We start from the raw sequence: 24037 nt of genomic DNA, 5'->3' as shown, positions 1-24037 counted from the left end.
TGATTCAGACATTTGGGGGGATTTGCTTTCTCTTCCATAATGCTGGCCCAAAACTGCATCTGTTTGGGGGTTGCTGCATCCCAGGAAGCAGGGTGGTGGAGAAACCACGGATAGGTGGGTGGTGGCAGATGGGGGAGTACTGGCAAGTTCCCAAGTGCAGAGGTAGCGATGCCTGCATCAGCAACCACTATCTCGTGCCAGCATCAGCCATGGTGAGCATTGTGGTCTTGTGTCCAATGCCCACTGCACTGGTGTCCTCACTGACTGACTTGTGCTCCTGCCTGCCACCAAAGCTTTGACTTTAAGCCTGCTTCTCCCATCTGCTCAGCACGAGCCGGAGCGCCTGAATAGCCTTCTGCTAAATTTCTTCCTTCCAAAGTTATTGGAGTTGGATTCTGTTGCTCACAAATAAGATTCCTGACAGATAACAGTTTGAGGGGATTAGACACACTCCAATCTAGCTCTCAGGAGGAAGCGTATTCCTTCTTTTTCCTTGGATTTGTCTTATTACATTGAGCTGTTCACGAGGCTGTGGCTTGCACTGGGCTTAGAGGAAAGGGAGTCTAAGACGCCGTTCATCCCACTTTTACTGGGGCAGCTCCTTGAGCCTGTCTCTATCCAGGCGAAATGAATCCTTCACATCATTTACCCCAGCTCACAACTCTCTGGAGGCTTAGAGCGAAAGCCTAATCATAACAACGACAGCCAGCTTTGTCTGCTCTCATTCTCCCTCGCACCACCCCCCTCCCCACGTTTGGAAAGGATTTAAGTGATTAGGAGCCTGGCTCTCCCAGACGCTTCTTTCCATCTGAGCTCCACAGATCACTTTATCACCTTTCACCAAACTGGTAGACTGTGCGTTATACAAGAAGACAATCTGAGTCCATTTTGTGGAGCGCTTGGGGCCAGAAAGTGCTGGCTACACAAGTCTGGAATTAGTATTTATAGAGCATAAATCAACAGAAATTATAGACATGGGATATTCTGAGAGAAAATAAATAAAAGCTAGTATGGGCTTCTGTGGAGGAGGATTAACAAGACGCGGTTCAAGGCTGGGAATGCCAGAAAAAGACTGGGGACAGATCCAGTTATGAACATGGAAATCCATGAAACTGCCTCCCCCAATCTATGTTCAAAGGAAAAGCTCTCAGCAAATATAAAATGATTTTTAAAAAATTTTTTGCTTTGAATTTCAGAATTTGCACTTATTTTTGGAGGCAAATATGTTGTATATAAACTTCTAATCCAATGTGTTTATTCTCTAAAATGACAATGAGAAGGATGACGAAACACCAGTCATTTACTGGGCACTTTGTTTGTTTTTGAGAAGGAGTATTGCTCTGTCGCCCAGGCTGGAGTGCAGTGGCATAATCTTGGCTCACTGCAACCTCTACCTCCCGAGTTCAAGCAATTCTCCTGCCTCAGTCTCCCAAGTAGCTGGGACTACAGGTGTGCACAGCCACACATGGCTAATTTTTGTATTTTTAGTAGAGATGGGATTTCACCATGTTGGCAAGGACAATCTTGATCTCCTGACCTTGTGATCCACCCGCCTTGGCCTCCCAAAGTACTGAGATGACAGGCATGAGCCATAGCACCCAGCCTAATTTTTGTATTTTTAGTAGAGGCGGGGTTTTGCCATGTTGGCCAGGTCGGTCTTGAACTCTTGACCTTGGTGATCTGCCCACCTCGGCCTCCCAAAATGCTGGGATTACAGGCATGAACCACCGTGCCCAGCCAACTGTTTTTTTTTGGGGGGGGATGCAGTCTCTCTCTGTCTCCCAGGCTGGAATGCAGTGGCACGATCATGGCTCACTGCAGCCTCAACCTCCTGGGCTCAAACGAACCTACTGCCTCAGCCTCCCAAAGTGCTGGGACCACATGCATGAGCCACTATGCCTTGGGCCTGTCTGTTGGGCACTGTCAAGCACCATGCTAAGTGATTTACACATACTAGCTCATTCAATCTTCACACCTGTATATGGCTGGTGCTATAGTTTCCCTCCTTTTAAAGATGACAGTGAGTCTTAGATAAGAGAGCCAGCTCAACATCATATAACTAGTTAATATCTCAGGACTTAGCTTCCTTTTTTCCCAGCATTTATATGTATTTAATTACTTTCTGGAAGCGCCCAATGGGAAAATGTTCACTCTTCTTTTGTTTCCAGCCGCCAGATTGGTATTCTCCACCCCAACTGCACATTAGAATCACCTTATCAGCCTTTAAAAATTATTGATGCCAGGGTCATGCACTCGGTCGTTTAAGTCAGAATACCATGCGTGTATTTCACTGTAGAGCAAGTTAAGCTAACTACTGGATTAGGATGGAAAAAGAAAATGAAACGGCCATTGCATTGAAACTACAACGGTAAATTCCTGGTTAGGAGAGTGGGGATTAGAGCCACTAGGGGATAAGGACTACAGAGTCTGCTTTTAGCTCCAATAAGCAAGAGGTTAAGTGAAGGAAGTAACGCATTAAACAAACGCGGAGTCGCTTCTCTTTTTCATAATGTGTCTCACAAGCACTGAATTTGAAGGGAGAAAACAATGAAAATTTAGGGGTGATTCTCAAAACTAATCTCCCTGGGGACAGATAGTACACAAAAGCAAGGACGTAAGACTAAGAAAATTGCTAACATTTATCAAGAAAAAAAGAATACCACAGGAATGGGCCCAGGCATTCATATTTTATAAAGTCTTCCCAAGAGATTCTGTTGTGCAGCCAGGGTTGAGAACGATTGCCTCATCTCCTTCCTCGCAATCCAGTTTTCCTACCCTGCACATCTCCACTTTGCTATTTGGTATATGGCACACAGCATCTGCCTATGAGTGATGAAATTGCCAGACAAGCAAACGGCATGCGGCCCTGCAGAAGGGATACTGTCCTCAAGCTAGCTTGAAACGGTTTCTACAGGCGGGCAGCGGTTTGAAGTTGAAGAGATGGGATGCTGGATCCCATCCCCCCCATTTCATTCAGCTCATCCCTGGACATGTATTTCCTGCAGTGTTATTCCCCGTGGCTGAGCTTCTAAGAAAGAGCTCCTGCACCTGCACTTGGGGCCAGCTCAGTTATAAAATGCCTAGAAAACTTTTGGAGACTTTGCTCTTTTTCTCTGTGAATAAACTCATCATTTCAATGCCAAGCTTCTCATTGGGATTAGTTTACCAGCTTTAGACTTTTTTGTTTCTTTTTTCTTTTTTTTTTTTTAGACAGAGTTTCATTCTTGTCACCCAGGCTGGAGTGAAATGGTGTGATCTCAGCTCACTGCAACCTCCGTCTCTCGGGTTCAAGCAATTCTCAGACTTCCAAGTACTTGGGACTACAGGCACCTGTCACCATGACAGGCTAATTTTTGTATTTTTAGTAGAGATGGGTTTTCACCATGTTGGCCAGGCTGGTCTTGAACTCCTGACCTCAGGTGATCCACCTACTTTGGCCTCCCAAAATGCTGGGATTACAGGTGTGAGCCACTATACCTGGCTCAGCTTTTGACTTTTAAGTGAGTCTGGTTTTTCAGCAACTTCACCTTCCTTCTTGGACTCAAATCTCAAGTCAGTGAATAAAATTCATAATGTTCCTGTTGGAGAAAGAGTTATATCTTTTTCTTTTTCTTTTTTTTTTTTTTTTTTTGCTAGGCAGGGTCTTGCTTTGTCACCCAGGCTTGAGTGCAGTGGCGTGATCATGGCTCAAAGCAGCCTCGCTCTTTAGCTCAATCAGTCTTCCTGAGGTAGAAGAATAGGTCCTGGAAGGAAAACCCTAACTTTCCACACCTAAGTGACAAGGACCAGAGGCTACTCCCTTTGCAAACCCCTGTCTTTTCTGCTCGGGCAGATGGGAAATTGAAAGTACCTCTGATTGCAACCAATCAGACGTTTGCATAGGAGTGTAACTTTGAAACTTTACTTTAGCCTCTGATTGTTAGCTTTCCAAGACCAATCTCTGATTGCCAGCCAAGTCTTGGTTTGCATGGAAGAGCAACTTTGTAACTTCACTTTAGCCTCTGATTGTTAGCTTTCCGAGACCAATCAGACGTTTGCATAGGAGTGTGACCTTTGTAACTTCACTTCAGCCTCTGATCGGTTACTATCCGTAACCAATCACACTGATTGTGAGCCACCACTCCATTTACATGAGGTGAACATCAAGTGGCCAATGGGAAACCTCTAGGGGGTATTTGAACCCAAGAAGATTCTGCATCTGGGCCCTTGAGCTGCTGCTCCAACTGCTCCCACGCTGCGAAGTGTACTTTTACTTTCAATAAATCTCTGCTTTCTTTGTTTCATTCTTTCCCTGCTTTGCTGTGCATTTTGTCCAATTCTTTGTTCAAAAATGCCACTAACCTGGACAACCTGCAGTCAAGACCCTCTATGAATAAGTAACAGCTCAGCCTCTGGGAATACAGTCACATGCCCTATGCCCAGCTCATTTACAAAATTTTTGGTAGAGACTGGGTGTTGTTATGTTGCTCAGGCTGCTCTTGAACTCCTGGGCTCAATCAAGCAATCCTCCCATCTCAGCATACCAAAGTGTTGAGATTACAAGCATGAGCCACCACACCCAACCAAGTTCCATCTTTTAGAACAGTAGTTTTTAAAGTAGGATTTTTTTTTCCACAATGTTGGGGTAGCACTGTTGGCACGGGACAGTTCTGTCAAATTCTGAATATCCCAACAGATGTTTGTGTAAGAAAAACAAACTAAGCACCCTATGTATAATTATCTGCGTCTAGACCTCAACTCTATTTTACATATAAACACGAAATGTGTTTTGTGTAATTTTAATATACAACAAATTTCCACACATGCAACTACAATGTGAAAAGAAGGAAGATTATACTTTGTTTTGCTTGCTTTACTGACAGTTGTTTGCCATTTTAGAGAATATCATTGCTGATTTGGGATATTTTACTTGCCAATATGAGGCACTTCCATGGTGATTCTATGACATTTAAGGGCAATCATCTGTCTAATTCTTCATGTCTTCTCTCGTGGGGTCCCTGTACTATGTCATTATTCATCACTTTCCTTTTAGTCCTTTATTTCTTAGAGCATTGTATTGATTATTTTAACAATTATGTTGTAGGTAAATGATACTAACTAAGAACTGCATTTCAGAATTGTTAAGGAGCTGTTAAGGATATTTGTTATACGGCAAACACATGAAAAGATGCTCCACCTCATATATCATCAGGGAAATGCAAATGAAAACAATGAGATATTACAACACACGTATTAGAATAGCCAAAATCTTGAACACTGACAACACCAAATGTTGGTGAGGATGTGGAGCAACTGGAATTCTTCCACAGTGTTGGTGGAAATGCAAAATGATACAGACAATTTGGAAGACAGTTTGGAGGCTTCTTACTAATGTAAACCTACTCATACTCTTGTCATATGATCCAGCAATCATAGTTCTTGTATTTACCCAAATGAGTTGAAAACTTATGTCCACACAAAAACCTGCACGCGAATGCTTATAGCAGCTTTATTCATAAATGCCCAAACTCGGATATGACGAAGATGTTCTTCAGTAAGTGAATGTGTGAAAAAACTGTGGTACATCCAGACAATGGAAAATTTTTAGCGCTAGAAAGATATGAGCCCTCAAGCCATGAAAAGGCAGAAAGGAAACCTACAATGTATATTATTAAGTGAAAGACGCCAATCTGCAAAGGCTCTATACTGTATGATTCCAACTATATGACAGTCTGGAAAAGGCATAACTATGGAGACAGTGAAAAGATCAGTGTTTGCCAGGGGTTGGTGGGGAGGGAGGAATGAATAGATGGATCTCAGAGGATTTTTAGGGCAGTGGAACTACTCGGTATGATACTATAATGGTGGATACATGTCAGTAGACATTGGTCATACCCATAGTATGTACAGGAGTGAACCATAAGTAAATCACAGATTTTGGGTGATAATGATGTGTCAGTGCAGCATCACCAATTGCAACAACGTACCACTCTGACTGGGGATGTTGATAATAGGGGAAGCTATGTGTAGGGGAAGCTATGTGTATGGGAAATCTCTGTACCTACCTTCTACTCAATTTTGCTGCGAACTTAAAACTGCTCTTAAAAATAAAGACCGTTTTTTAAAAATTAAGCATTGTAGGTATTACCGAAAAATTTGCTTATAAAAAGTGAGCATGGACCAGGCTCCGTGGCTCACGCCTGTAATCCCAGCACTTTGGGAGGCCAAGGTGGGTGGATCACAAGATCAGAAGTTTCAGACCAGCCTGGCCAACGTAGTGAAAACTGGTCTCTACAAAAAGTACAAAAAATTACCCAGTCGTGGTGGTGGGCACCTGTAATCCCAGCTACTTGGGAGGCTGAGGCAGGAGAATCACTTGAACCTGACAGGCGGAGGTTGCAGTGAGCCAAGATCACGCCATTGCACTCTAGTCCAGGCAACAGTGTGAGACTCCATCGCAAAAAAAAGAAAAGAAAAAAAGGAAAGATGATTGGTGCATGCCTGTTGCTATAGGGGAGGCCGAGAACTCAAGGAGGATCCCTTGAGGTCAGGAGTTCAAGGCCACAGTGCAGTCTGATGGTGCCAGTATTGAATAGTCACTGCAGTCTAGCCTGGGCAACATAGCAAGACTCTGTCTCCAAAAAAAAAGGAAGAAAAATGGTGAGCATTGGGTCTGATAGTGTTACAAGTCTTTAGAAGGAAATAAAGACTTGTTTTTTAGGCTGGATCCAGAGGAATCCTAAACGTCAACTCTATATTTAATATAAGAACTTCAGATAGGCCGAGTGAGGTGACTCACGCCTGTAATCCCAACACTTTGGGAGGTTAAAGTGAGTGGATATCAAACCCTGTCTCTACTAAAAATACAAAAATTAGCTGGGCGTCATGGCATGCGCCTATAATTCCAGTTACGGGGGAGGGTGAGGCAGGAGAATCACTTGAACCCAGGAGGTGGAGGTTGCAGTGAGCTGAGATTGTGCCACTGCACTCCGGCCTTGGGGACACAGCCAGACTCCTCTCAAAACAAAAGAAAAGAAATCATACTGAATGGACAAAAACTGGAAGCATTCCCTTTGAAAACTGGCACAAGACAGGGATGCCCTCTCTCACCACTCCTATTCAACATAGTGTTGGAAGTTCTGGCCAGGGAAATCAGGCAGGAGAAGGGAATAAAGGGCATTCAATTAGGAAAAGAGGAAGTCAAATTGTCCCCGTTTGCAGATTACATGATTGTATATCTAGAAAACCCCATCATCTCAGCCCCAAACCTCCTTAAGCTGATAAACAAATTCAGCAAAGTCCCAGGATACAAAATCAATGTGCAAAAATCACAAGCATTCTTATACACCAATAACAGACAAACAGAGAGCCAAATCATGAGTGAACTCCCATTCACAATTGCTTCAAAGAGAATAAAATACCTAGGAATCCAACTTACAAGGGATGTGAAGGACCTCTTCAAGGAGAACTAGAAACCACTGCTCAAGGAAATAAAAGAGGATACAAACAAATGGAAGAACATTCCATGCTCATGGGTAGAAAAAATCAATATCTTGAAAATGGCCATACTGCCCAAGGTAATTTACAGATTCAATGCCATCCCCATCAAGCTACCAATGACTTTCTTCACAGAATTGGAAAAAAACTACTTTAAAAATCATACGGAACCAAAAAAGAGCCCGCATTGCCAAGTCAATCCTAAGCCAAAAGAACAAAGCTGGAGGCATCACGCTACCTGACTTCAAACTATACTACAAGGCTACAGTAACCAAAACAGCATGGTACTGGTACCAAAACAGAGATATAGACCAATGGAACAGAACAGAGCCCTCAGAAATAATGCCGCATTATCTACCACTGTCTAATCTTTGACAAACCTGATAAAAACAAGCAATGGGGAAAGGATTCCTTATTTAATAAATGGTGCTGGGAGAACTGGCTAGCCATATGTAGAAAGCTGAAACTGGATCCCTTCCTTACACCTTATACAAAAATTAATTCAAGACAGATTAAAGACTTACATGTCAGACCTAAAACCATAAAAACCCTAGAAGAAAACCTAGGCAATACCATTCAGGACATAGGCATGGGCAAGGACTTCATGTCTAAAACACCAAAAGCAATGGCAACAAAAGCCAAAATTGACAAATGGGATCTAATTAAACTAAAGAACTTCTGCACAGCAAAAGAAACTATCATCAGAGTGAACAGGCAACCTACAGAATGGGAGAAAATTTTTGCAACCTACTCATCTGACAAAGGGCTAATATCCAGACTCTACAATGAACTCAAACAAATTTAAAGGAAAAAAACAAACAACCCCATCAAAAAGTGGACAAAGGATATGAACAGATACTTCTCAAAAGAAGACATTTCTGCAGCCAAAAAACACATGAAAAAATGCTCATCATCAATGGCCATCAGAGAAATGCAAATCAAAACCACAATGAGATACCATCTCACACCAGTTAGAATGGCAATCATTAAAAAGTCAGGAAACAACAGGTGCTGGAGAGGATGTGGAGAAACAGGAACACTTTTACACTGTTGGTGGGACTGTAAACTAGTTCAACCATTGTGGAAGTCAGTGTGGCGATTCCTCAGGGATCTAGAAATAGAAATACCATTTGACCCAGCCATCACATTACTGGGTATATACCCAAAGGACTATAAATCATGCTGCTATAAAGACACATGCACACGTATGTTTATTGTGGCACTATTCACAATAGCAAAGACTTGGAACCAACCCAAATGTCCAACAATGATTGACTGGATTAAGAAAATGTGGCACATATACACCACGGAATACTATGCAGCCATAAAAAAGGATGAGTTCATGTCCTTTGTAGAGACATGGATGAAGCTGGAAACCATCATTCTCAGCAAACTATCGTAGGGACAAAAAACCAAACACCGCATGTTCTCACTCATAGGTGGGAATTGAACAATGAGAACACATGGACACAGGAAGGGGAACATCACACACAGGGGACTGTTGTGGGGTGGGGGGAGGGGGGAGGGATAGCATTAGGAGATATACCTAATGCTAAATGACGAGTTAATGGGTGCAGCACACCAACATGGCACATGTATACATATGTAACAAACCTGCACGTTGTGCACATGTACCCTAAAACTTAAAGTATAATAATAAAAAGAAAAGAAAAGAAAACCTAGAAAGGAACCATGAGGCACCACTTGAAGCTTAAATGAGGTGGTTTTATGATGTTGGTGGGTATAGAAAAATCATTCTTCAAAATATGGCACCTGAGCACGCCGGGCGCTTTTGAAAGCTGAGCGGCCTCAGAAATAAGCCTCAGAATGAAGGTCCCTCTAACCTTGTCTTGTGCCTCCCCATACCACAACGGCAGGGACTATTCCTGGAAAGCCCTTATCTGACCAAGAGAGCTTACCAAAAGAAACATAAGTGCTTTCTATGCCCTCCCTGGAATCTCATTATCTCAGAAAAAAAGCCTGACGAATGTGACCACACCTGACAGACATTTTCCCGAGATAATGTCTGCCTCTCAGGCCCATTCAGATTCCAAAGAGAATCACTTAAAATTTCATTTCGGTCTCTGTGGCCCATTCATTCTCCCTAATCATGACTTACTGCCTCTCAAAAGAGAGAACTTAAAACTGGGCAACTGAGTGATACTCTGTCTCAAAAAAACAAAAAAGAACTTAAGATAAACTTCAGTGTATAAAATGTCCGTGTGTTTCCCAAACAGTGTCTTCTCTGAAGTACAAAGTTTCAAAAGAAAAGTTATATAATTATATTCTACACTATACATACGATATATAATTACATATACATCCTACAGTATATTCATTGGACACATATATAGATATAAACAAAGATCAAGAATAATGCCATTGTTTGCAAATGAGCTAAGATGGAATACTTTCCTTTCCACGTAACTGTTTTTAAGAAGCATTAACTCTGAATGCCAATATTTCCTTCTAACTCAAAAAAGAAGGGCATACTTTAAAAAATGTTCAGTAGAAAATGCACAAAACTTCACCATGAAAGCATCGTCGTCATACTGGCTTTTCTTCAATGCCTCCTCATCAGACCCTACTTTCCTAGGCCCTAAAAGGACATCCACACCCATGACTCCAGCGCCTGGCTTTCTTGGGAGGTTTCTTCTCCCGACCCTGGTGAAGCCTGATCTTGTTTTGTAGCAGTTGCCATAGGAGCAGCCCGTGTTGCAGGGCGACTCCATCCCTAAACAAATACATGCAAATAGCTGGGAAAGCAGACTTCAGCCTTAATACTTCAGACACCAAGGAATGGAAACGATCTATGTAATTTAAATAAAATAAATGCCAGTGGCCCCAAGGGAAGTGTGTGTTTATTTTTAAACACGATGCACCGCGACCCAGGCTTCCCGCACCACTGACTGAGCTTTCTAAGCGGGTACCTGCGTCTGTTGCACGGCGGGTTTAAGAACCTGAGCTGGCCAGAGGAGGTGGGGAAACAAACTAGCCCTGGTCCGGGCTTCTCTTCCTAGTGTCCTGGTCGCCTGCTCCTGAAGCGGTGAGCCACGGCTGCCGTTCGCACCCCGGGGCCGGGAGCTGCCAAAGGTGCTGGAGCTCAGACCCGCTTGCTCTGCGCCCGGCGCTCTGGCAGAACCACAAGGCTGGGCGGACGGGTGGAGCCGGGCTCCGTGTCCGCGCTGATCGCCACCGCAGCACGCGGGGTGTACCTGTCCTGCCCTTGCGCCCTGGGAGGGCGCTGGAGAGCGCACGAGGCCTGCGCTTTCCAAGGACTTGAGGGCGGACGAGGGCGCTCCAGTTCCTCAGCCCGCCTGGTTCCTTTCCAAGAGCCAGGACGACGGAGGGAGGACCCGCGCCAGCTCCAAGACGGCTCTGCAAACTGGACAGCGAAGGAAAGCATCGCCTAACCTTGAAAACAACAAACAAACAAACAAATAAACAAACATGGATAAGAGCATCATAGTCCTGACTTGGTTTTGAAATACTAGTTTTCTATATTAGTATGTTATTAGTAGCCTTTTATTATGATTATGTTTAAACAGCATTAACTTTGTTCTTAATTTGGGTTTTAGTTTTTGGGGGGCAGCTTTAGGTTCGCAGAAAAACTGAGCAGAAAGTCCAGAGAGCTCCCATGCATCCTCTCTTTGCCCAGCAGTTAGGCTGTTACCATCTTGCATTAATGTAGTACGTTTGTTATAATTGACAAACCAATATGGATACATTATTATTAATTGAATCCATGGTATACATTAAAATTCACTGTTTGTATTGTACACTTCTATGGATTTTGACAAATGCATAAAGTCCTCTCTCCATCATTACAGTTTCATACAGAACTAGCTCCACTGAGCTAAAATTCTCCGGTTCTCCACCTATTCATCCTACTCTTTCACTCCTTCCCCAGCCTCTGGCAAACACGGATCTTTTTACTGTCTCCTTGGTTTTGCCTTTTCCAGAATGTCATACAGTTGGATTGTATGTCTGTAGCCATTTTTACTGGCTTCTTTCATTGAGTAATATGGCCGTAATACCCCCCACATCTTTTCATGGCTGATAGCTCATTTCTTTTTAGCGCTGAGTAATATTCTGTTACCTGAATGCACCATAGTTTGCTTATCCATTCACACTCACACGCTGAAGGACATCTTGGTTGCTTCCAATTTGGGGTGATTCATGACTGGCCTTTTTTGTGTGTCTGTAATTAAGAGATTACACAACAGAAGTAATCTTCACACAGTATTTATTAGGCAAACATGATAAGTAATGGCTTTCTGCAGTCAAACACACTGGGACTCCAGACTTCCTCATGTGTGGTTCTAATGCCTCCCTCCTCTGCATTCTCCCCTTGCACAGATTAGGCACACAGCGAAATATTTTTTGAAATTTAAATGTTATAAAAATGATACCCACTTCCGAACAGTTTTTCAAACATGGAATATGTCCAGTGAGAAGTGAAAACTCACTTCCACACCAGCCCTATTCTCACTCTCAAGAGGTGACTACACTTTATCATTTTTTAGGGTGGACAGGAAGTAGGATTTATTGGTGGGCATTAGGAGGGGGCAGCACTGTAGAAGCCCTCATGAGTGCAGGGCCCACCACTTTTCCGGAGGGTCAGGATTGGGGGTATACTTGACCCCACAGTTATCTGGGATAAGCTGCTTCTCAGCCATCGTGTCTTCAAATTCATCCACACTGAACTTGGTAAAGTCCCACTTCTCTGAGAAGTGGATATTCTGGCGGCCAGGGAACTTAAAGTTGGCCTTGCATAGGGCCTCAATCACATGCTCTTTGTTCTGCAGCTTGGTGCAGATGGACATGATGACTTGGCCAACGTGAACCCTGGCCACAGCACCCTGGGGCTTTTCAAAGGCACCTCGAATACCTATTCAGAGCACTGAGGGTGGTGCAAGGTCAGAGACATGAACAACCATCTGACTGTCTCCAAGGTCCCTTAGAGCAACCCATATAAGAAACAGGCTGCATACACTACCAGGGAAGCTGCTGTTTGCAGCTATTGCACACTGGGCCCCATGAGGAAAGGAACTCCATCAGCTCAATTGGCTGCAGCCCTTTATCATTTTTACGTGTAGCCTACTATCTGTTTCTTCTTCATATACAACTATATGTGTATATTACCTTTTTATGGTAACAAAATATATATGCCAATTGGAATATGTATAAATAATTTCTTTAAAAAGCATCTTGTATTTATTTTTAAGAAAATGCATTTGAAAATAAAATCTGATATGGTTTGGCCCTGTATCCCCACGCAAATCTCATCTTGTAGCTTCCACAATTCCCATGCATTGTGGGAGGAACCCACTGGGAGGTAATTGAATCTTGGGGGCGGGTCTTTCCCGTGCTATTCTCATGATAGTTAATAAAGTTTACCTGCACAAGCTCTCTGGACATCCACGTAAGATGTGACTTGCTCCTCCTTGCCTTCCACCATGATTGTGAGGCATCCCCAGACACGCAGAACTGTGAGCTCTCCATTAAACGTCTTTCCTTTGTAAATCGCCCATTCTCGAGTATGTCTTTATCAGCAGTGTGAAAACAGACTAATACAGTAGATTGGTACCAGTAGAGTGGGGTGTTGCTGGAAAGATACTCGAAAATGTGAAAATGACTTTAGACCTGGGTAACAGGCAGAGGATGGAACAGTTTGGAGGGCTCAGAAGAAGACAGGAAAATGTGGGAAAGTTTGGAACTTCCTAGACACTTGTTGAATGGTTTGGACAAAAATGCTGATAGTGATATGAACAATAAGATCCAGGCTGAGGTGGCCTCAGATGGAGGTGAGGAACTTGTTGGGAACTGGACCAAAGGTGACTTTTGTTATGTTTTAGCAAAGAGACTTGGTGGCATTTTGTCCCTGCCCTAGAGACTGTGGAACTTTGAGCTTGCGAGAGATGATTTAGAGTATCCGGGGGAAGAAATTTCTAAGCAGCAAAGCGTTCAAGAGGAGACTTGAGTGTTGTTAAAGGCATTCAGATTTAAAAGGGAAACAGGGCATAAAAGTTTGGAAAATTTGCAGCCTGACAATGCGATAGAAAAGAAAATCTTATTGTCTGAGGGGAAACTCAAGCCAGCTGCAGAAATTTGCATAAGTAACGAGGAGCCGAATGTTAATCTCCAAGACAATGGGGAAAATATATCCAGAGCACGTCAGAGGTTTTCACGGCAGGCCATCCCATCACAGCCCCAGAGGCCTAGCAGAAAAAGTGGTTTCATGTGCCAGGCCCAGGGTCCCTACGCTGTGTGCAGCATAGGGACTTAGTGCCTTGCGTCCCAGCCACTTCAACCATGGCTGAAAGGAGCAATAGTGGAGCTCAGGCTGTGGCTTCAGAGGGTGCAAGCATCAAGCCTTGGCAGCTTCCATGTGGTGTTGAGCCTGCCAGTACACAGAAGTCAAGAATTGAGGTTTGGGAACCTCCTCCTAGATTTCAGAGGATGTATGGAAACGCCTGGATGCCCAGGCAGAAGTTTGCTGCAGGTGTAGGGCTGTCATGGAGAACCTCTGCTAGGGCAGTGCAGGAGGGAGATGGGGGGTCAGAGACCCCACACACAGTCCCTCCTGGGGCACTGCCTAGTGGAGCTGTGCCCAGAAGAGGGCCACCGTCCTCCAGACCCCAGGATGGTAGATCCACCAATAGCTTGCGCCATGTACCTCAAAAAGCTGCAAACGCTCAATGCCGGCCTGTGAAAACAGCCGGGAGGAGGCTGTACTCTGCTAAGCCACAGAGGCAGAGCTGCCCAAGACCACGAGAGCCCGCCTCTTGCATCAGCGTGACCTGGATGTGAGACATGGAGTCAAAGGAGATCATTTTGGAGCTTTAAGATTTGACTCCCCTGCTGGATTTCGGACTCGCATGGGGCCTGTAGCCACTTTGTTTTGGCCAATTTCCCCCATTTGGAATGGTTGTATTTACCCAATTCCTGTACCTACATTACGTCTAGGAAGTAACTAGCTTGCTTTTGATTTTACAGGCTCATAGGCAGAAGGGACTTCCCTTATCTGGATAAGACTTTGGACTGTGGACTTTTGAGTTAATACTGAAATGAGTTAAGACTTCGTGGGACTGTTGGGAAGGCATGATTGGTTTTGAAATGTGAAGACATGAGTTTTGGGAGGGGCTAAGGGCAGAATGATATTGTTCGGCTCTGTGTCCCCACCCAAATCTCACCTTGTAGCTCCCACAATTCCCATGTGTTGTGGGAGGAACCTGATGGGAAGTAATTGAATCATGGGGTGGGTTTTTTTCCAAGCTGTTCTTGTGATACTGAGTAAGTCTCATGAGATCTGATGGCTTTAAAAACAGGAGTTCACCTGCATAAGCTCTCTTTGCATGCTGCCATCCATGTAAGATGTGACTTGCTCCTGCATGCCTTCTGCCATGATCATGAGGCATCCCCAGCCACCTGGAACTGGAGCTCTCCATTAAACCTCTTTCCTTTGTAAATTGCCCAGGCCAAGTACGTCTTTATCAGCAGCATGAAAATGGATTAATACAAAGTCAAATAGAATATGTGTTTTAAATTATCTTTTTGGTATCTTCAATGAGAGAGAGAGACTTTTGATTCCTTTTCTCCAAAGTACAACTCAGTTTCATGATTCCTAGGGCTTCATTAAATTAATAAGACATTGATATCACTCCTGAGAAGTGGGAGAGTTGGGAAGTTGGCTTAGTTTGTCTCAACTTCAATTGCAAATTATTATATCAACCATTATTTGTATTCTCTCGTTCTATCTTCTTCGTAAAATCCCCCTATCTCAGGAAGCAGCTTGTCTCTTCTGTAACCAAAGTTCCACTCAGAGTTGCTCAGTTCATTTTTGTGGAATAAAACGAATATTCCCAATTTTATTTTATTTCTCTACTTATGCTTTTTTTTTTTGTCAGGAGAGAAAATGAGTTAAAAAAAGTTTGGTTTTGATAGCTGAACTCAAAGCTAACTAAAAAAAATTAGAAAGGGAAAAAAGATTTTAAAAAGTTTGATTTGATTTGTGGTTTTTCCTCTTACTGTTTATGTGTCAAGGAGACTTTACATATCTAGCTATGGCAATATACTATTATTTGTATAAAGTTATATTGTATTTTCTATGTGGCTATTTATTTATTAATTTGTTATCAGTATTCCATTGAGCCTCAAAGATGTGACACATACTCTTCTAATTGAATTCAGGTATCTTTTCTGATGATCATATTTCAACCATGTAATTGTTTTATTAAGCTATATATATGTGTGTGTATATAGCTTAACCAATATATATGGATGTATATATTTTGTTGTTGTTATTTTTATTGTTTATTTGTTTGAAATGGAGTTCTTGCTCCGTTGCCCAGGTTGGAGTGCAATGGCGCGATCTTGGCTCACTGCAACCTCCACCTCCCAGTTTCCAGCAATACTCCTGTCTCAGCCTCCCAAGTAGCTGGGATTACAGGTGCCCGCCACCATGCCCAGCTAATTTTTATATTTTTAGTACAGATGAGTTTTCACCATGTTGGCCAGGCTGGTCTCGAACTCTTGACGCCAGGTGATCCTCCCACCTTGGCCTCCCAAAGTGCTAGGGTTACAGGCCTGAGCCACTGTGCCCAGCCTTTTTGTTTGTTTTTTGTTTTGAGACAGAGTCTTATTCTGTCTCCCAGGTTGGAGTGCAGTGGTGCTCACTGCAGCCTCAACCTCCTGGGCTCAAGCAATCCTCCCACCTCAGCCACCTGAATAGCTAAGACCACACGTGGGCTTCACTATACCTGACTAATTTTTAAATTTTTTGTAGAGATGGGGTCTCCCTATGTTGCCCAGGCTAGTCTTGAATGCTTGGGCTCAAGCAATGCTCCCACCTCGGCCTCCCAAAGTGCTGCGATTACAGGTGTGAGCCACCATGCTCAGCCACCTTAACAATCTATACAAAAATCTGGTAATTTCCTTTTGGGCTTGGCAATACAATTGCAGAAAGGGGTTGGATATTAACAGAAACTATTTCAAGTAATTTGGAACAATTGGCACTTCCACGTCTTCACATTTTTCATTTGCAAGGAGAGTAATAAAACCCCAAGTAATTACACTCAAATGGCCCTCCAGCTGTGTTCTTCTGCACACATCAATCACACCCTCTCAGTGTTCTATCAGTCAGATGGGCCAAATTGCCCATCTGACAATATGGCAATTTGGGAATATATCTACTAATTCTATATAACTCTTGAGAGAACATGAACAAGTAAATCTGATAAAGTTCTTTTTATGTAAATAGGATTTATTTTCACAAAGATAAATTAAGAATTCCAATAACGATAGAAAGAGCTTGTTTCTTGTGACCCATTCTGTTGGCAGTCAGAGAGAAGAGAGGTCACTTCAGTTTTCTTGTGACTGGGCTGGACGGCCCCCTGATTCTACTTGCAAGGCTTAAGGGAGAGAAGCCAATTATTCATTGTTTTTTGTTTTGTTTGTTTTTTAAGACAGAGTCTTGCTCTGTCACCCAGGCTCGAGTGCAGTGGCACGATCTCTGCTCACTGCAACCTCCGCGTCTCGGGTTCAAGTGATTCTTACACCTCCCTCCTGAGTAGCTGGAATTACAGGTGTGCATCACCATGTCTGGCTAATTTTTGTATTTTTAGTAGAGATGGGTTTCACCATGCTGGCCAGGCTGGTCTCGAACCCCTGACCTCAAGAGTTCCATCCACCTTGGCCTCCCAAAGTGCTGGGATTACAGGCGTGAGCCACCACACCTGGCCAATCATTCATTCTTGGCAGAGCCAAAGCCCAATTCCAGTCATCAGGGGACAAGCATGGGCAGAGGGGACAGCACATACGAGGACTTTAGCAAGCTGGGGGTTCATTTCCTCAGCTGTAAAAAAAGACATTTGCCAGATGAAAAGAATCACACAATTCAGTAACCTGGGTGGTGCAACTGAGTTCTTGCTAGTCTTGGCGTCTGAACTCTGTCACCTTGTTAGTTCCCATCAACATATATGCAGGACCTCAGTCCCCACATTTAGAGTTCTCCTGGCTGTCAACAGGTGACTGGATAAACAAAATATAGTGCATACATATAAGGGAATATTATTTAGGCATGAAAAGGAAGGAAATTCTGATGCATGGTACAATGTGGATGGACATTAAGGACATTACGCCAAGTGAAATAAGCCAAACAAAGACAGACAAACATTGTACAATACTTTATAATTGTACAATATTTACAAATTACAATTGTACAAATGTTGTCTAATAATTGTACAATATTGTACAAATATTGTCTAAGGTAGTCAAATTCCTAGAGACAAAATGTAAAATCAAAGTTGTCGGGGCTGGGGTAAGGGGAGAATTGAAAATTATTGTTTAATGAGTGCAGAGTTTCAGTTTGGGATGATGAAAAAGCTCTGGACATAGATGGTGGTGATGACTGCACAACAATGTAAATATACTTAATGCTGCTGAATCGTACATTGTAAAATTATTAAAATGGCATAGTTTATGTTATGTATATTTTACCACAATAAAAATAAAATGGTTGCTATTCAAGATTTTTTTTTTTAATAAAAATTATCTTAGTTGTTCCAGGGACTCTCCAGAATTGTCTCACATTTGCTCAGAAACAAATTCACTCATGTTCATTAATTTTGGCATTGCATTTAAAATTTTTTTTTTATTTTTGAGACAGAGTCTTGCTCTGTCACCCAGGCTAGAGTGTAGTGGCATGATCTTGGCTCACTATAACCTCTGCTTCCCAGGTTCAAGCAATTCTCCTGCCTCAGCCTCCCAAGTAGCTGAGATTACAAGTGTGTGCCACCACGCCCAGCTAATTTTTGTATTTTTCAGTAAAGACAGGGTTTCACCACATTGGCCAAGCTGGTCTCAAATTGCTGACCTCGAGTGATCTGCCTGGCTTGGCCTCCCAAAGTGCTGGGATTACAAGTATGAGCCACTGAGCCTGGCCAACTTTCTTATATGAGTAAGTCTTCTACTTAGAAGTGTTTGAGAGAGGAGTCACTTATTCACTGCCATAGCTACCAGTGTCTCTTCTCTAACACACAGAAGGCGACTTCCTTACTTGCTATATTCTCCATGCTGCAAAGGTTCTCATACACGGAATGGCACAGGTTTCCGTTTGGTCCTCCTCCCTGCTGCATGGTCAAGCTGTGTGTCCACAGAAAAATGACAAAGCCTCCCTCTCCCTGGGCTCTATGCCCCAGTATGAACCCCAAAGCAGTATGCTTATGTCTTGAGACTCCTCAATTAACATTTAGAGCAGCTTCTGTGTCTAACTCACTGTCTTGGTCTGCTTTCTGTTGCTATCACAGAATACCACAGACTGGATAATTTATAAACAATAGAAGCTTATTTAGCTCACAGTTCTGCAGACTTGGAAGTCCAGGAGCAAGGCACTAGTGTCTAGTGAGGCTTCTTGCTGTGTCATCACATGGCAAAAGGCAAGAGCCTGCCACCTCAAGTCTCTTTTCTTCTTATAAAGCCACTAGTCTCATCATGGGGTCCCCGTCTTAATGACTTTGTCTAATTCTTATTACCTCCCAAAGGCCCCACCTCCAATCAACATATGAAGCTGGAGATTAGGTTTCCAGTACACGGAATCTGGGGGGCACATGCAAACCATAGCACCCATTTAACCACAGAGGCTCAAAACTCTTCCCAGAACCTCCATTGTCTTAACTTCTCTGGACTTTGGCACAGAAAACTCTGCCCAATGCATACTTTAGCTAAAACATAGCAGCAAACATGGCAGTTTATTCAAATAGAAATTTGGAGTAAGGATAAAGATGGCTAGATTCTCATTCCAAAACCTTAATTAGACTCAGCCAAGATAAACTGATCATGATTCTAAAATCTGGTATTCTTCCAGGAAGCTTCAGTTCACAGTAAGTACTGACAGTGCTTTTTCTATTTCTTGTACAAATAACTAGCTGATACAGCTAATACAGCTATTGTTATTTATTAATGCCCCTCTGGGCAGTTCAGAACAATCTGTTAGAATATGCCGGACATCCAGGTGGTCAAGGAGTCATCTTTGGGGTGATGAGATACAAGAGGGTGGAGCACAGGAGGGGCTGGATACTCTGGGAGCAGGGCAGCTGGAGGAGGTGTAAATGTTTCCGCTACACCCTTCAAGTTTTCTTTTGTAAAGACCTGTGAATTTTGTCCCCCAAAAATACATATTCAAGACCTAACCACTCGTACATGTGAATGTGGTTTTATTTGGAAACAGGGTCTTTGCAGATATAATCAAGTTGAGATGGGGTCCTGCTGGATTTAGGTGGGCTCTAAATCCAATGGTGTCTTAATAAGAGAAAGGAGAGTGAAATTTGGATACAGAGACAACAGGCACACAGAGGAGAAGCTCATGAGATGCCAGGTAGAATTTGGAGTGATACAAATATAAGCTAAAGAATGCCAAGGGCTAGGCGTGGTGACACACGCCTGCAGTCCCAGCTACTCAGGAGGCTGAGACGGGCAGATGGCTTGAGTGCAGGAGTTTGAGATCAGCCTGGGCAACGTGGCAAAACCCTGTCTTTACAAAAAATACCATATATATATATGTGTGTGTGTGTGTGTGTATGTATATATATATATATATGTATATGTATATGTATATGTATAGCCAGGCATGGTGGTGCATGCCTGTAATCCCAGCTACTTGGGGGCTGAGGCAGGAGGATTGCTTGTGCCCAAGGAGGAGGCTGCAGTGAGCCAAGATCATGCCACTGCACTCCAGCCTGGGCAACAGAGGGAGACCCCATCTCAAACAAACAAACAAGAATGAATACCAAGGGTTGCCAGCAGCCACTAGAAGCTGGGAGGTCATCCTGGGACAGCCTCAGCATCCCCCAAAAGAATCTGCCAACACCTCGATTTCAGACTTCCATCCTCCTAAACTGAGAATACATTTCTATTGTTCTGAGCCACCCAGTTTGTGGTCATTTACTATGGAAGACCTAGAAAACTGATGTTAAAAACCCATGGGAGAAGATTTTCTCAGAACAAGGATCTAGAAAAGCTTTTCTGTGGCTGCCATTATTTTACACACAATGTGAGTTTAGTAACTAATCAAGTTTTCTTTTCTGCTTGGGCGACCACAGAGTTTTGCATAGATGTGGACCCAATTATAGGACATTAGGGAATAAATGTGTGTGTTCATCTCTTTTCTCTTCCTCTGTTTTTAAAGTACCAGTATATATTTCTGTGTTACTATATTCATTTATGTTCATATGCTGCCACAAACTCTTTTATTTTTTAGACTGAGGAGAGGGGGAAAAAGTAGTAACTGGATAAACCTGTTTTCCCCTTCCTTCCCCAGGGAAAAGAGCTGAAATGTGATTAGCCCAGATTATGAGCTCTGAAATAAGCCATGCTACTTTTTCAACTGATACGACCTTCTCATTTCAGAGTTCAGAGTTCAACCTTTTCATTTCAAAATTGAGAAAATGGAAGCCTAAGTTCACATGATTAAAAACTAGTACAGGTCACCATCTGTGTCCCTGGTCTTTCAAAACACTTTTATCAACTGAGTACCAGGTGCAGAGATAGAAAGACAGTGCTAGTTGGAATTTCATACAGCGTTACAAATAATGAAGCCAACTGAAATGATTTATCTTGACTATTAATAATAAACATTAATTCTTTAATAAAATCAAGCTATATTCACCTACATTTTTATCAGCAGATTCCCAAAGCAAAAAACTTTTGAGTTATTCTATCTTTTGTTAATTACAAAGTTCAATATTTCTAGCAGAAGACTTCTTTTTTCCAGAAAAGGAGGGCTAGGTTATTTGGATTGCCTTTAAAAATTGAAAAGCTGATAAAAGTTGACGACTCAATGTCCACTTCTAGGATAAAGCCTGTTTTCTGAATAATATATTGAACGGGGTTAGGGGAGATACAAGCTACATATTCCCTGAGGGAACTGGGGGCAACACCCAGTTGGCCAAGGTTGTTAGTGTTGTGGAGTGAGGGAGACAGAAGTCCAGCACAGGAGGACAGTTCCAAAAGTGTCCCTACAGCCCTTAACCACAGGTGCAACCCCCACAGCATGAGAGTTAAGCAGAACTAAACATGCTCTTCTGCCTCATAACCGCAAGAGACTAGAAAACGTAAACAGGAGAAAAAAAGAAAAGGAAAAAAATCCTTAGAAATATTGGCCACAGACCAGCTCTCACGTATATTTGCATTCTGAGCACACAGAATCTAAGGGAGCCAGAGAGCCTCAAGCGTTAATTTGGTTTGAGATGGTTCCCAGGCAGCAGTGTGTCTAAGCACCAGACAGTAGCACATGCGCAGCCTCCCAGGGGAAAGCATATTCCTCCAGAGCCTCAGGAAACCCTCATGTGTAACTTTCAAGAGCAGTGTCAAACATGTAGTTAAAGAGACTCACACTCACATGAAAGCAAAAGCACTTGAGGGAGAACCAGCAGAAACAACAGATAATAGAAAAAGGCCACACGGACTTCAGGGATCAGAATTTTCAGACGCAGATGATAAACCCATTCTGCTTACCAGGTTTAAATAAGTAAATGACAAACCTGAAAATATTTTCAGAAAAGAAGAAACTATAAAAATAACATATAATTATATTCTAAATCATAATTTCATAAATGATACAATTTCAATGTTACATAAACATGACTTGAATGTGTATGACCGGATGAATGTGATCTGAACATCACCTGTCTAGAGGGTCCCCAAGGATCAAGGGTAGATAATGAAAAGGGAAGTGGAAGAAAGATTTTTCTCAGATAGAATTTCTAGCCATGTAGGTTTCTTCGTTTTATTCCCTCCCCAAATCTAGTCCTCCTCCTGTAGTATTATTTTTTTTTTTTGAGATGGGGTCTCAATGTGTAGCCCAGACTGAAGTGCAGTGGTGGGATCTCAGCTCGCTGCAACCTCAGCCTCCCGGGTTCAAGCGATTTTCCTGCATCAGCCTTTTGTATAGCTGGGACTACAGGCACAAGCCACCACGCCCGGCTAATTTTTGTATTTTTAGTGGAGACAGGGTTTCACCATGTTGGCCAGGCTGGTCTCGAACTTCTGACCTCAGGTGATCCACCTGCCTCGGCCTCTCAAAGTGCTAGGATTACAGGCGTGAGCCACCACTCCCGTCCCTTCTCCTATAGTCTTTACGACTAAGAGTCATCCTTGCCTCTCTTTCACCTCCCACATCCAGTTACCAATTCCTGCTGATTTCACTTTGTAAACATTTCTCAGATAACTTCCCTCTTCCTTATCCTGTTCTCATTGCCATGTTGGGGTCTCATTCAATTCACTACCTGGACTATTGCAGTAGCCTCAGGACTGATGTCCCACATAGCTGCCAAAATGATTTATAAGAGATATATATCTGGTGGTGTTATTTCCAAGCTTTCATTCAGTTCCACAAAAACTTATTTAGCACCATTTAGATGCTAGGCACCATTTTAGGTATTGAAGATCCATTAGTGAGCAAGACAGACCAGGTTCCTACACTGAAGGAGCTTAAACTCTAATAGGAATAAATAATTCAAAGCCATGCTTGAATGCCCCTTCTAAGCCCTGACCTCCATGACTTCTGTGATGGTTCCTGTATGTACCCCTCCAACCATCAGAGCCCAGTGTTTCCTGCCTCATGCTTTATGTTCAAACAGTGTTCACTGTTCTGTGGTTCACCTTAGGCATCATTTTCCCCCTGAAAACCTTCATGAGCTTTGCATTGGCCTCAGTGTCCCTTCTCTGTGCTCCCATAGCACCCTATGTACAATTGTATCATAGCAATTTCCCCCTGCCTTTTGTTGTTGTTGTTGTTATTGTTTTTTGTTTTGTTTTGTTTTTTGAGATAGAGTCTCACTCTGTCACCCAGGCTGGAGTGCCGTGGCATGATCTCAGCTCACTGCAACCTCCGTCCCCCAGGTTCAAGCAATTCTCCTGCCTTAGCCTCCCGAGTAGCTGGGATTGTAAGCATGCACCACCATGCCCAGCTAATTTTTGTATTTTTAGTAGAGATGGGGTTTCACCATGTTGGCCAGGCTGGTTTTGAACTCCTGACCTCATGTGATCCACCCGCCTCAGCCTCCCAAAGTGCTAGGAATACAGGCATGAGCCACCGTGCCCAGCCTGTTGTTTTTGAGACAGAGTCTCACCCCGCCTCCCAGGCTAGAGTGCAGTGGTGCAGTCATGGCTTTCTGCAGCCAAGAATTCTGGACCTCAAGTGATCCTCCCACCTCAGCCTCCCAAGGAGCGGGACTACAGGTGCGTGTCACTACACCCTGCTAATTATTTATATTTTTTGTAGAGACGGGGTCTTGCCATGTTGCCCAGGGTGGTCTCAAACTCCTGGGCTCAAGCTATCCTCCCGCCTTGGCATCTCAAAGTGCTGGGGTTACAGGCATAAGCCACTGTGCCTGGCTAAACATATTTTATTAAAATTAAATGTATATGTGTTTGTCTTTTTCACAAGGCTGCATGATCTTTGAGGAAGGAGAGTTTGTCTTAATCATTTCTGTACTTCCAAAGCTCCATGCAATGGAGGTAGAAAAGACAGAAATCAGGATTAGTAGGTTAAAAAGAGTTG

At 43.1% G+C, this 24037-nt stretch overlaps 1 protein-coding gene and 1 non-coding gene across 4 annotated transcripts in view; both read right to left on the bottom strand.

Moving 5' to 3' along the window:
- The window catches only part of ERI1 (exoribonuclease 1), an 81046-nt gene extending 58978 nt beyond the window's left edge, over window positions 1-22068 (bottom strand). Inside the window, exons 1-3 of one of the 3 annotated variants that reach the window (XM_063816863.1) lie at window positions 12877-22068; window positions 11576-11677; window positions 10407-10890 (exon numbers count right to left, since the gene is read on the bottom strand). The gene's annotated coding sequence lies outside the window, so the exon portion shown is untranslated. The remainder of the gene's footprint in view (window positions 1-10406; window positions 10891-11575; window positions 11678-12876) is intronic. The other 2 variants (XM_063816864.1, XM_016959063.4) reach the window with 2 other exon arrangements.
- On the bottom strand, window positions 12419-12552 carry LOC112204279 (small nucleolar RNA SNORA70). Its single transcript, XR_002937851.1, has one exon. It is a non-coding gene; the product is annotated as a small nucleolar RNA SNORA70 (small nucleolar RNA).
- Window positions 22069-24037: the final 1969 nt, after the last annotated feature.

This window comes from Pan troglodytes, chromosome 7, assembly GCF_028858775.2.
Source record: "Pan troglodytes isolate AG18354 chromosome 7, NHGRI_mPanTro3-v2.0_pri, whole genome shotgun sequence".
Lineage (NCBI taxonomy): Eukaryota > Metazoa > Chordata > Mammalia > Primates > Hominidae > Pan > Pan troglodytes.
The sequence above is the reverse complement of the archived record's forward strand: the minus strand, read 5'-3'. Positions and strand labels throughout refer to the sequence as shown.